The sequence below is a fragment of the Agelaius phoeniceus genome, chromosome 15 (assembly GCF_051311805.1).
Source record: "Agelaius phoeniceus isolate bAgePho1 chromosome 15, bAgePho1.hap1, whole genome shotgun sequence".
NCBI lineage: Eukaryota > Metazoa > Chordata > Aves > Passeriformes > Icteridae > Agelaius > Agelaius phoeniceus.
Genome location: NC_135279.1, coordinates 2224317 through 2235397, shown reverse-complemented (window position 1 = coordinate 2235397; position 11081 = coordinate 2224317). Strand labels below are relative to the sequence as shown.

Genomic DNA, 11081 nt, shown 5'->3' with positions numbered 1-11081 from the left:
CTGGGTCATGGAAGGTCAGCTGCTGCTGTGCACTTGTTCCACAGCCCTCTGGGCTCTGCTCCCATGGGACAGAAACTCATTTCCCCAAAAGGGCTGGGAAGAGTGAAAAAAAAAATTACTTATTTTCATTGAAATGAAAGTGGAGTGAAGGGAAAGAGTGGAAGGAGAGTTTGGGAAGGACATCCATTGTGGTGCTGGCTTCTGCTGGGAGCTTCTGTATCCAGCCTGTGTGCTGAGAAGGCTGAGCAGCTTCAGGACTCATAGAACAGTTTGGGTTGGCAGTTCATCTGGGATGTTTTCAACTTGACCAGGTTGCTCAAAGCCCTGTCCAAGTTAGCCCTGAACATTTTCAGGGATGGGGCAGCTGCAGTTTTGAATTCTGCAGCCCCTGCCATGCCTGAGCCCCCTTTCCATGGGGAAATTCCTGCTGTGCCCACCCTGAGCCTGCCCTGAGCCCCCTTTCCATGGGGAAATTCCTGCTGGTGTCCACCCTGAGCCTGCCCTGAGCCCCCTTTCCATGGGGAAATTCCTGCTGTGCCCACCCTGAGCCTGCCCTGAGCCCCCTTTCCATGGGGAAATTCCTGCTGTGCCCACCCTGAGCCTGCCCTGGCCCAGCCTGAGGCCGTTCCCTCTCATCCTGGATGCCCACCTGGCTGTCCCCTCCTGTCAGGAGCTGTGCAGAGCCACAAGGGCCCCCCTGAGCCTCCTTTTCTCCAGGCTGAGCCCCTTCCCAGCTCCCTCAGCCGCTCCTGGGGCTCCAGACCCTTCCTCAGCTCCGTTCCCTTCCCTGGCTCCAGCCCCTCGAGGGCTCTCTCACCATGAGTGGCCCAGAACTGGACACAGCGCTCACGGTGTCACCTCAGCAGTGCCAGCACAGGGGACAGTCCCTGCCCTGCTCCTGCTGCCACACTATTGCTGAGACAGCCCAGGTGCCATTGGCCTCTTGCCCTCCTGGGCTCACCTGGGCTCACCTGGGCACACCTGGGCTCACCTGGGCACACCTGGGCACACCTGGGCACACCCGGGCTCACCTGGGCACACCTGGGCACAGCTGGGCTCACCTGGGCTCACCTGGGCACACCTGGGCACACCTGGGCACACCTGGTTCAGCTGCTGCTGCTGCCCAACACCCCCAGGTCCTTTTCCCCCAGGAGCTTTCCCAGCCTGGAGCTGCAGGGAGTTGCTGTGACCCAGGGGCCTTGCTGAACCTCACAGCCTTCCCTCAGTCCACCAAGCCAATTATTCAGCTTCTTGGCAGGACTCTGGGCTGGGCTACACCTGCCTGAGCTCCCCCCTTCCCAGTGCCCTCTGCAGGCTGGGCACAGCTGCCCAGGAGCTGCAGATGTGCAGCAGGGTGGCTGCATTGCTGCTGCATCCCTGCCAGGGTGGGATGAGCTGGAAGGAGCTCCCCAGACATGAAACAAATGGAGGCAGCGTGAGGCCAGAGCAGCAGAGCAGGAAGGGAGCTGGACAGGCCAGCTGGAGTGTGTGAAGGCAAATGGACTGGCTGGGAGGGAAGGGAGGCCTGGAAAGTGGCTGCCTTTGTCTAGACAGTGACTGTAATGGTTTCTTTATTATTTATTTTATTTTTATAACTGCTCTCTCTGGACAGTCCATTGCAGCCGTGTCCTGGGACAGGACTGGGCTCCTCAGAGCTGCTGCATGCCAGACACAGCAGCCCCGTGGGCAGGGTGCTGTTTGTTGAGGGGATAAAAATAATGATGCAGCTTTGCTGGGCTGTGGGATGTTTTTCCCTCTGCCTGGCTGAGCTGACACTGGGCTGTGCTGGCCTGGCAGCTGTCAGTCAGAGTGCTTGGATGTGCCAATGAGCCAGGCTCACCAGGGCTTTGGGAGTGCTTGTGAGGGCTGTGCTGGCAAAAGTCGCCCTGTGAGGCTGCCCAAGCCCCAACCTCCTCCTGTCCACGGTGGGCTGGAAGGAGCTGGGCCAGCCCCTCCACTCTCAGCAGCCTGAAATCCCCTGTGAGAGCTCCTGCTTGGCCCCTCTCCTGCAGTTCAGTGAGCCTGAGGCTCTCACTCCTGTCTGCATAATCATTTCTTGTTCTTCTGCTGCCTCTTACACTTGCAGAGAGCACAATGCAGTGCTTCTCATGAGAGGAAAAAAAAATAAAATCCCATTTTGGAGCCGTGCTGTTTCTTGACCGCCCCAGTCAGCAAAACCTCTCCAGGACTGTCCAGAGCCTTGCTGCACTCTTGTCTGGGATGGATTTCAGCTCCACAAGAGAGCATTCCTCATAATTGAATCACTTTAATGCTTAATTAGAAAAATTCTATGTTTCCTTGGGGAAGAGTGAAGCACACTGTAAGTGAGGGCAGGGAAGGCTCCTTCAGCCCAGCACAGCATCCCTGGGGGGATGCAGGGCTCTCCAAAAGTGCAGCTTCTTGCTTGCCTTCTTTTGCCCTTTCTTCTCCCAGGACAGGAAGCTTGGGGTGGGGGGAGCTGGTGCTGAATTTGGGTTTCTGTGAGGTTCTGGCTGGAGAAAATGCTGATTTCTTCTTCTGCACAGCCCTGGCAGCCTGGAGAAACCAAGGAAAGGAGGTGGTGGTGAGGTGAGGGTCGGGCTGGGCTCCCAGGGAATGGGACAGGAGGAGAGGGAACGGCCTCAGGCTGGGCCAGGGCAGCTCAGGGTGGGCACAGCAGGAATTTCCCCATGGAAAGGGGGCTCAGGGCAGGCTCAGGGTGGACACCAGCAGGAATTTCCCCATGGAAAGGGGGCTCAGGGCAGGCTCAGGGTGGGCACAGCAGGAATTTCCCCATGGAAAGGGGGCTCAGGGCAGGCTCAGGGTGGGCACTGCAGGAATTTCCCCATGGAAAGGGGGCTCAGGGCAGGCTCAGGGTGGGCACTGCAGGAATTTCCCCATGGAAAGGGGGCTCAGGGCAGGCTCAGGGTGGGATCAGCAGGAATTTCCCCATGGAAAGGGGGCTCAGGGCAGGCTCAGGGTGGGCACTGCAGGAATTTCCCCATGGAAAGGGGGCTCAGGCACTGGCACTGCCCAGGGAGGGTTGCAGTGCCCATCCCTGGAGGTGGCACTGGGGGCTCTGGGCTGGGGACAGGGTGGGGATGGGGCACAGGCTGCACTTGATGATCTGTGAGAGCTTTTCCCACTTCAGTGATGCTGGGATCCTGTGATTTTTATGATTTATGATTCTATATGCACGACTGTAATTTGTGGGCATTTCCTGCTGACTGCCAGTGACCTCCTCCACAAACCTCCTTCACCTTGGCTGCTTCCAGCCCAGCTCACACCCATCCCACCTCTTTGAAAGTCCTTGTTCCAGGAGCAGCTGCCCACGGGGACACTCTCCAGAGCTCATTCTTGCAGCTTTCCTGTTGCTAGCAGGGGGACAGGGCACAGGGGGCACAGCTCCTTCCACTGAGCGTTGATGGAGTGGCAAACATTGGATTCAGTGGGGAAAATAAAGGTGGAAATCTTGTTTCCTGCCCCAGCTGCTGCTGTGGCCATTTCCAGGCCTTTCCCTGCCCTTCCAAGCAGGATTCCATAGTGAATTTCATTTGGAGTGAGCAGAAATGAATCTGATTGAGATGAGGATGGACAAGGAATTCTTTCCATGGATGTGATCAGAATCTGGCTCACTTGATGGGTGTTTAAAACCTGGTTTAGTCTGTGGGGGCTAAACCCCACAAAAAGGGACTTGAGGTTCAATGGTAACAGAAATTGTGGGGCACCAATGGCTTTTCTTTGCATGAAAGGAACTGCATGCAAGGGAAATTGTTAATTATCACAGCACACATTTTTATGGTTAACGATTTAGGTTGTTCTGAGAGGCAATAGGAACTGTCTGTGGGTGTGTGGGTGGAGAACAGATCCTTAGGAAATGCTATAATTTGTATTCCTGCTTCTGCTTGGCCGGGTCTGTCAGGGATCCGCTCTGCTCTGTGGCTTCGGCTGTGCTGGGGCTTGGAAAACAAGAAATTCCAGGGCTTCCTCACCTGTTCACAGCCTTGGGTGATGCCTTGGGAAGGCTGAGCTAGAGCAGAGGGAGATGCTGCATTGCCCAAATGCAGGGCTGGGTGGAAATGTGGATCTGGGGTGGGATTGTGGGAGGGGAAAAGGCAGAAATGCCTCTGTGATGCCCTGGGAAGGCTGAGCTGGAGCAGAGACCAGACAGAGCTAAAGAATAAAGCAGGGATTCATTCAAAGCATCTCCTCCATGGATGCACCTTGGGCAGCACCAGAGCCCAGCCAGGGCTGCACCCAAGATGAACCAAAATGGCCCCAAAATGCACGGCCGGGCACGGGCTCTGTCCCTGGGATCAGTTCTGCTCCATTTGCATCTTGCAGTTCATTGTCCCATCCCAGCTTTAGCCCCTGCAGTCCCATCCTTGTTTTTCTCTCTCCAGCCCACGGTGTTTGTGCTCTGGGGCTGAGATTTGGATCATTTGTCCTTGGTGCCCAGCTGGAGCAGGAATTGTTTTGTCTCCCTGCTCTGTGCACAGAGCTCACCGTGCCCTGATGTGAACCCCAGACCCACACACTAAAGCAGCACAGAATCTGAAAATAGAAAAGCCAAACCCTGAGGCGTGATGGGGACTGGGACTGTGGAAGAGTTTTGCCCATTGATGGGGCTGGGCTGTGTCTGTGTGGCCCCTGTGGGTGATGTGCAGTGTCAGAGATCTCAGCTGTGCCCCCTCTCCAGGCAGCTCTGCAGGGCTCTGGGCAGTTTTTCCACCTGGTTTCAGGGTTTGGGAAGATGCTCTGCACCTTTTCTTCCATTCTGCACCCTCCTGTGCCTCAGAGCTGCCCTCAGCTCCTCCTGCCACAAATCCCTGCAGTCCCCTGAGCTCAGCCCTCCTGGGACAGCCGTCCTTGACCCCTTTTGCTGCTAAATAACAGCAAAATGAGACACATGAGGCTCCTCCCTGGTGTTCCTAGAACCCACCAAGGCTGAGAGAGCTCCAGGAGCACCATGGAAATGTCCTCTGTGGGCTGCGTGTCCCCACCGCCACTGGGCACTGCAGCCTTTGGAGGGACATCCACAAAAGAGGAACAAAAAGGAGATTTTCTGCCCAATGCCTTCACATTTGTGGGTGGGAACAGCTGGGCTGGTGTACAAGCACTGGAGCAGCTGCCAGGGTGGGTTTCTGCAGCCCCAGGAGAGGAGAGGAAAAAGCCTTGGAGAGGGTGAAACCTCCACCCCAGCTCCATGTTGGGTTGCTACCGTGGAAATGTGACTCACGCTAAAAATAATCCCGGTGTTGCTATAGAAACTTGCAGGGTTGCTACGTGTGAACCTGGAGAGGATTGTAGGATTGTACCCTCCTCTGAACATTGTTTTTCCCTTCCCCTCAGCCCTGCTCACCCCAGGCAGGGCCAGCACGGCCTTGCTGGGTTCCCACAGGTTTTTGGGGTTTTTTTTGCTGTGCCAGAGGATGGGATGGGATGTGGCTGATGAGGCAGAACCCAAAGATCTAACATGTCTTGTGGTTTTTAATGTGGCTGTTGGACTTGAGGCTTCCTTCTTCTGAAGTGATTGAAAATAGGATCTGTGCTTATGTGACCATGGTCACAAGGGGTTTCAGGATGAAGAAGAGATGAGAATGTTGACTCCATGATCAGAAGGCTTGATTTATTATTTTATGATATATGTTACATTAAGACTATACTAAAAAGAAATAGAAAGGAAAAGGTTTCTTCGGAAGCTAGCTAAGATAAGGATAGACAAGAATGAATAACAAAGATCTGTGTCTCAGACAGAGCAAGAGCCAGCTCTGCCATGAGTGGTCAGGAAATTTAAACACTTACAGGAGACCAATCACGGGTCTACCTGTTACATTCCACAGCAGCAGATAACCATTGTCTACTTTTGGTTGCTGAAACTGCAGCTTCTCACAAGGAAAAATCCTAAGAAAAGATTTTTCATGAAAGATGTTTGCAACATGCTTAGGTCAAGCAGGTTTGGATAAAGGAGGAATCAGCCCAGATGTATGAATTGGCCTTACACTGAATTTCTCAACAAAAAAAGCCCAACAAACAACATTGGCTTTTCTTGAAGTTGTTTCCATTTTCATAACCATATTTTACCTACTCCTATCTGTCCACTTCTATTCCTTCCAGCTCCTCCTGACATGGATTTTTGAGTCCATGTGTGCATCCCAGCTCCTGTCCTTTCCTTAGGTCTGGAGAGGAGCAGGTCCTCCTCCTGCTCCTCCACCTCCTCAACCCTCTGCCAGGTTTCTCCTGCTCTCCACCTGTAGCAGAGGGAAAGGATGTGTGGTGAGGTTCCCTCAGCTCTGGGGATGAAAGGTGCTTTTGTGTTCATTAACTTTATGGCAGTGCCCTCACCTGCCATGCCCACCCTCCTGTCCCTCCCAGCTTTGCCAGCTCCTGTGCAGGGAGCTGAGCTTTCCCAAGCTTTTTAGGGAGAAAAAAAAAAAAAAAAAAAAAAGCCAAATCAGGGGATCAGTTCATGTTTTTCCAGGCTGGAATGACAAATGCTGGAAGTTTGCTCTCAGTTTGGAAAAGGGGCTGAGATGAGCCTTCAGAACAGCCCCTGAAGGACAGGATGGCTCCTGCACAAATTATCCTCCAAGGCAGAGGGAAATTTCCCCTCAGTGCTGCCATGGCTTTATCCCAGCTTCATCGAGGTTGGGATTTTGGGGAAGAGCAATGACCTCCTGTCTCTGCTCCAGATTTACAGCTTGTCCCAAACATGAGGTGGAGCTGAGTCCTTGGGGTTAAATTCACTGTCATGACAATGTCTCACTGCAGGGAATGGGAATGGTGTAGAGGAAAGCAGAAAAAGAAGAATTTTTGTTTCCCAGAAGAAAAAAAAAAATCTTCTTTTAAAATCCTTTTCAACTTGGTTGCTTTGAAAGCCTCTTTGTTGCCCCGGGAATTTTAGAAGATTTTAGGATTTTTTTTTACCTCACACCTGAGGGTTTGCATTCCTCTAGCACTGATGCCAGCCCAGTCCTGGAGGTGATTCACAGCAGCAGAGGGTCTGGAGACCTTTCAGTCCTACCCCTGCTCAAAAGCAGTTGTTCCCTGGTGGCATCCACAGCCCATTTCTCCATGAACCAGGCTTTTGGGACTGGTTCACACTGGAAAAAGCATTTCAGCCCTTGCCTTTCTGATGCTGGAGAGGCAAAAAGGACCTGCTCTCTGCCAGGCTAGCAAGGGCTGCTTTTTCTGCATTATTTTCCATCTCTTCCACCAGTACCCAGACTTGAGAGGCTGCCAGAGAAGGGTTAAGAATAGAAAGACAGATGAGGCAAGCTTCTGGGAACTTCCCCTTCCAGCGAGGCACAGGAACATGTGTTATTCCCTGCCCCTTTGGCAAACAGCATGACTCTCCCCACCTACACACATTTGCCAGCTGGTCTCTCTCTCTCTCTCTCTCTCTCTGTCTGTCTTGCAGCATCTCGAGCTGGTGGAACCTGCCCTGCAGGATCCACCAAATCCTTCTCCTGGCTGGCTGCCACCTCCTTCCCCACCTCTCTGTAGGGCAGAGGGTCCCCCCTCCTCAGGGGAGGATCCCCCATGGCACAGGGACAGGTTGTGTCCTGTCCCATCCCTGTGCCAGGTCGCCCAAACCCCCCCTTTTGTTTAAAACTTGGCAGCCCAGCCCAGCCTGCAATCAGAGGAGTTTTGGACCATCAAATAGTTGGGTTAAATATCAAGCTGTGATTTGGCTTGTCCAAACATTGTTGGGGCTGGATGGGCTCTTGTTTGGGATGTGGCTGATGAGGCAGAACCCAAAGATCTAACATGTTTTGTGGTTTTTAATGTGGCTGTTGGACTTGAGGCTTCCTTCTTCTGAAGTGATTGAAAATAGGATCTGTGCTTAGGTCAGGCAGGTTTGGATAAAGGAGGAATCAGCCCAGATGTATGAATTGGCCTTAAACTGAATGTCTTGAGAAATCTCAACAAAAAAGCCCAACAAACAACAGTGGCTTTTCTTGAAGTTGTTTCCATTTTCATAACCATGTGCAATTTGTGATGTCAAGCTCCTGACAGGCACTGTCCTTGGGGAACTCCAGTCTGGCTCAAAGTAGGAGTTAAATCCCAAGGAATTTGTTCCCAAGATTTATGGCCAGTGGTATGGATGCCAAGGATTTCATTGCAGGAGGATCCAACACTTCTGTGCCTTGCTTTTTGAGGATGCACAGTAATTAATTTTATGAGGATGCCAACAGAAGTTAATTAGGGACTGAAGAGGCAAGGATGTCTCTGATCTCCTTTCCTTGGCTGAAGTTGTGATACTGAGGCCCAGCTTGGTCTTTTAACCTGGACATTTTCATCTGGGTGGAATATTGGGAACTGGAGCTGTAACTTGAGCTCTCCCTGTTCCTCCTGTGGATTTCTGGAGGAAATCCAAAAGGTACAGAGCTGGAGTTCCTTCAAAGGACTCTGGAGCAGAGTGTCCTAAAAGTGGGATGGAAAACTCCATGAGAACCAGCTCTCCTGTGCTATCCCAATGTTCGGCATTGCCATCCCATGTAAATATAAATAAACCCTTCCAGAAATCTTGATTTGAGCTCAATTCCAAAAGTGGCCCCAGGCCAATGTTTCTTTGGGACAAATCCTCCTAAAACCCTCCCAGCTTTAGGACTCACCAGCTCCCAGAGCATCAGTCTTGGACTCTGCAGTGCAGGTGATGAGTTTGGCAAGGGGACATTGCTGCTGTGACACCCAGCAGAGAGTTCCCAAGGGAGGAAGGAGTTTTGATCACCAGGAGAACTTGGTGCCCTCTCCCTCCTTCACGTGGGTAATTTATGTGCTCTCCCTGCCTCCATTTCCATTGGTAGTTTGGATGTACTCACACTCTGCTTCTATCGTGCCTCATCAGCCTCCTTTAATTAGGTGCTAAGATCATCAGGGGAAGAACATTTAGCACATAAGGCAGCTCCAGTACATTTAATGAATAATAACAAATGCGCTTTCTTAATTAATTTTTTTTCCCTTCTCTTACAAAATAACGTGTTGGTGGCTTAATCAGCAACCTGCTCCGTGCTCTGCCCCAGAGATAGGGGTCCTGAGGGGGCTTAGAGCCTGCAGTTTGTGTGGCAGGGTTGGGAATGCTCCTGTGAGGTAACTCCACTTCTCTGTGGGCATGAAGAGAATCAGAATGAGTTGGGTTGGGTTGGGTTGGGTTGGGTTGGGAGGAACCTTAAATAAATCTCATTCCAACTCATTGCCACAGCCAGGTTCACCTTCCACTAGACCAGGCTGCTCAGAGCCCTGTTCAATCTGGCTTTGGACACTTCCAGGGATGGGAACAACGTTGGGCATTCTGTGCCAGGAGCTCACCTCCCTCACAGTAATGAATTTCTTCCTAATACCCAATCTGTACCTACCCCCTGTCAGTGTGAAGCCATTCCCCCTTGTCCTATCACTCCAGTTGCTCTGTAAAAAGTCTCTCTCTGTCTTTCTTGTAGGTTCCCTTCAGCTCCCATCCCTTGTAGGTCACAGTTAGGTCCCCCCATAGCTTCTCTTCTCCAGGCTGAACATTGGAAATTCTTTTAGCTTTTCCTCACAGAAGAAGTGTTCCCTCCCTGTAACCATCTTGGTGGAATCCAACAGCTCCATGTCCCTCGTGTGCTGGGGAAAAGGGGATTTCTTCTCACATGGAAACTCAATAGTTTTCCACTGGGCTTGTGCATGTCACAATTTTGTCTCAAATCATAACGGTTTGTGCTCTAAGGAGCTGGGATTTGCAATGGCCCAGCATTGAAATGGAGTCTGTGACTGGCTGTGTTTTGATCTATTAATTTTTCGGCCTTTTGCAGCTGCCCCAAGGTGCAGCCTTGCTGCTTGTGCCACCCCAGTCTTGATCTAGGGACACCCCAAACCCACCTGTAAGCAGCTTGATGTGACAGTCACAAGTCCAGGCTGTGATATCCCAACTGGGTTTCTTCTGTCTCCTGGCATTGGGATGTTCATTTTGCTTGGGCTGCCCCATTTCCTCTTGTCTCAGTTATTATCCAGAAAAAAATAAAAAAAAAATAAAAAAAGGAGCTCAGGAATGCTCAGCTTCTCCTGCAGAACTCTCTGAGATCCGTGGAAGAAAGCTGTCATATCTTAGGAAGTCGTCACATTAAAGTGGTAATTCTTGGTGTTTAAACAGGATCTGATGACAGATGGGATTAAATGCAAAGCAGCTTGTTATGAGGTTTTAATAACTGTGACAGACCTGGGGAAAGTGGTGTGGGGGGTGTGAGTGATCCAGGGAAGGCAGAAGCACATGATGCAGATGACAGCTGATGGCATTGCCCAGGAGGGAGGAAGGGATTGTGCTGCAAGAAATTTGTGTGAGTGTTTTGGGGAGAAGGGAAGAGGAAGGGAAAAAAAAATAAAAAATCACCCAAACAGAGGAAAACTCCCCGTTCCCACTGTTCTGCCATGTAGCAGAGCTGCTCGTGACAGCACAGCACTGAGTGCCAGGTGATGTGGCCACTAAATATAGGGGGAAAATATGTCAGTGTTAGTGTCAGCTTGGGAATGAAGGGAAAAACAGAGTCTGCTTCCTGCCAGGGCTGGGGACTGCAGAATGTGCAGGCTGTAAAGCAAAGGGGACCTTCTCTCCTCGCTGTGTCCTCATCGTGCCCACTCTGTCCTGCAGGGTCCCCCTGAGGGTGAGGACAGGATGTCCCTGGGGGCTGGAGCTCCTGGCTTTGTGCTCTCCGTGGAGCAGTGCTGGGGCTGTGCCCTTGCAAAGGCTCTGCTGAGCACCAGAGAGGGATGTGGAGGGGGCACCTGCCTGGCTCTGCTGAGGAAGAGTCTCCTGGGGGTGGAGGTGTTGCTCTGCTGGCTTGGAGGGATCCCCCGAGCTCTGTGGTGTCTGATCAGAGGCAGAGAGAAACCACAGCACCCTTCACAGGATCCCAGAATAATTCAGGCTGAAAAAGCCCTCCCAGACCACTGAGTCCCCTCTGTGCCCCATCCCCTCCTTGTCCCCAGCCCAGAGCTCTGAGTGCCACCTCCAGGGATGGGGATCCAACCCTCCCTGGGCAGTGCCAGTGCCTGAGCCCCCTTTCCATGGGGAAATTCCTGCTGTGCCCACCCTGAGCCTGCCCTGAGCCCCCTTTCCATGGGGAAAT

General features: G+C 52.1%; 1 long non-coding RNA gene across 1 annotated transcript; it reads right to left on the bottom strand.

Annotated features, from left to right (window-relative positions):
* Positions 1 to 7745: 7745 nt before the first annotated feature.
* LOC129126819 (uncharacterized) lies at positions 7746 to 10267 on the bottom strand. The gene is made up of 2 exons (XR_008535118.2): positions 9838 to 10267; positions 7746 to 8406 (listed from the first exon to the last, which is right to left on the bottom strand). It is a non-coding gene; the product is annotated as an uncharacterized LOC129126819 (long non-coding RNA).
* Between the last annotated feature and the right edge of the window lie 814 nt (positions 10268 to 11081).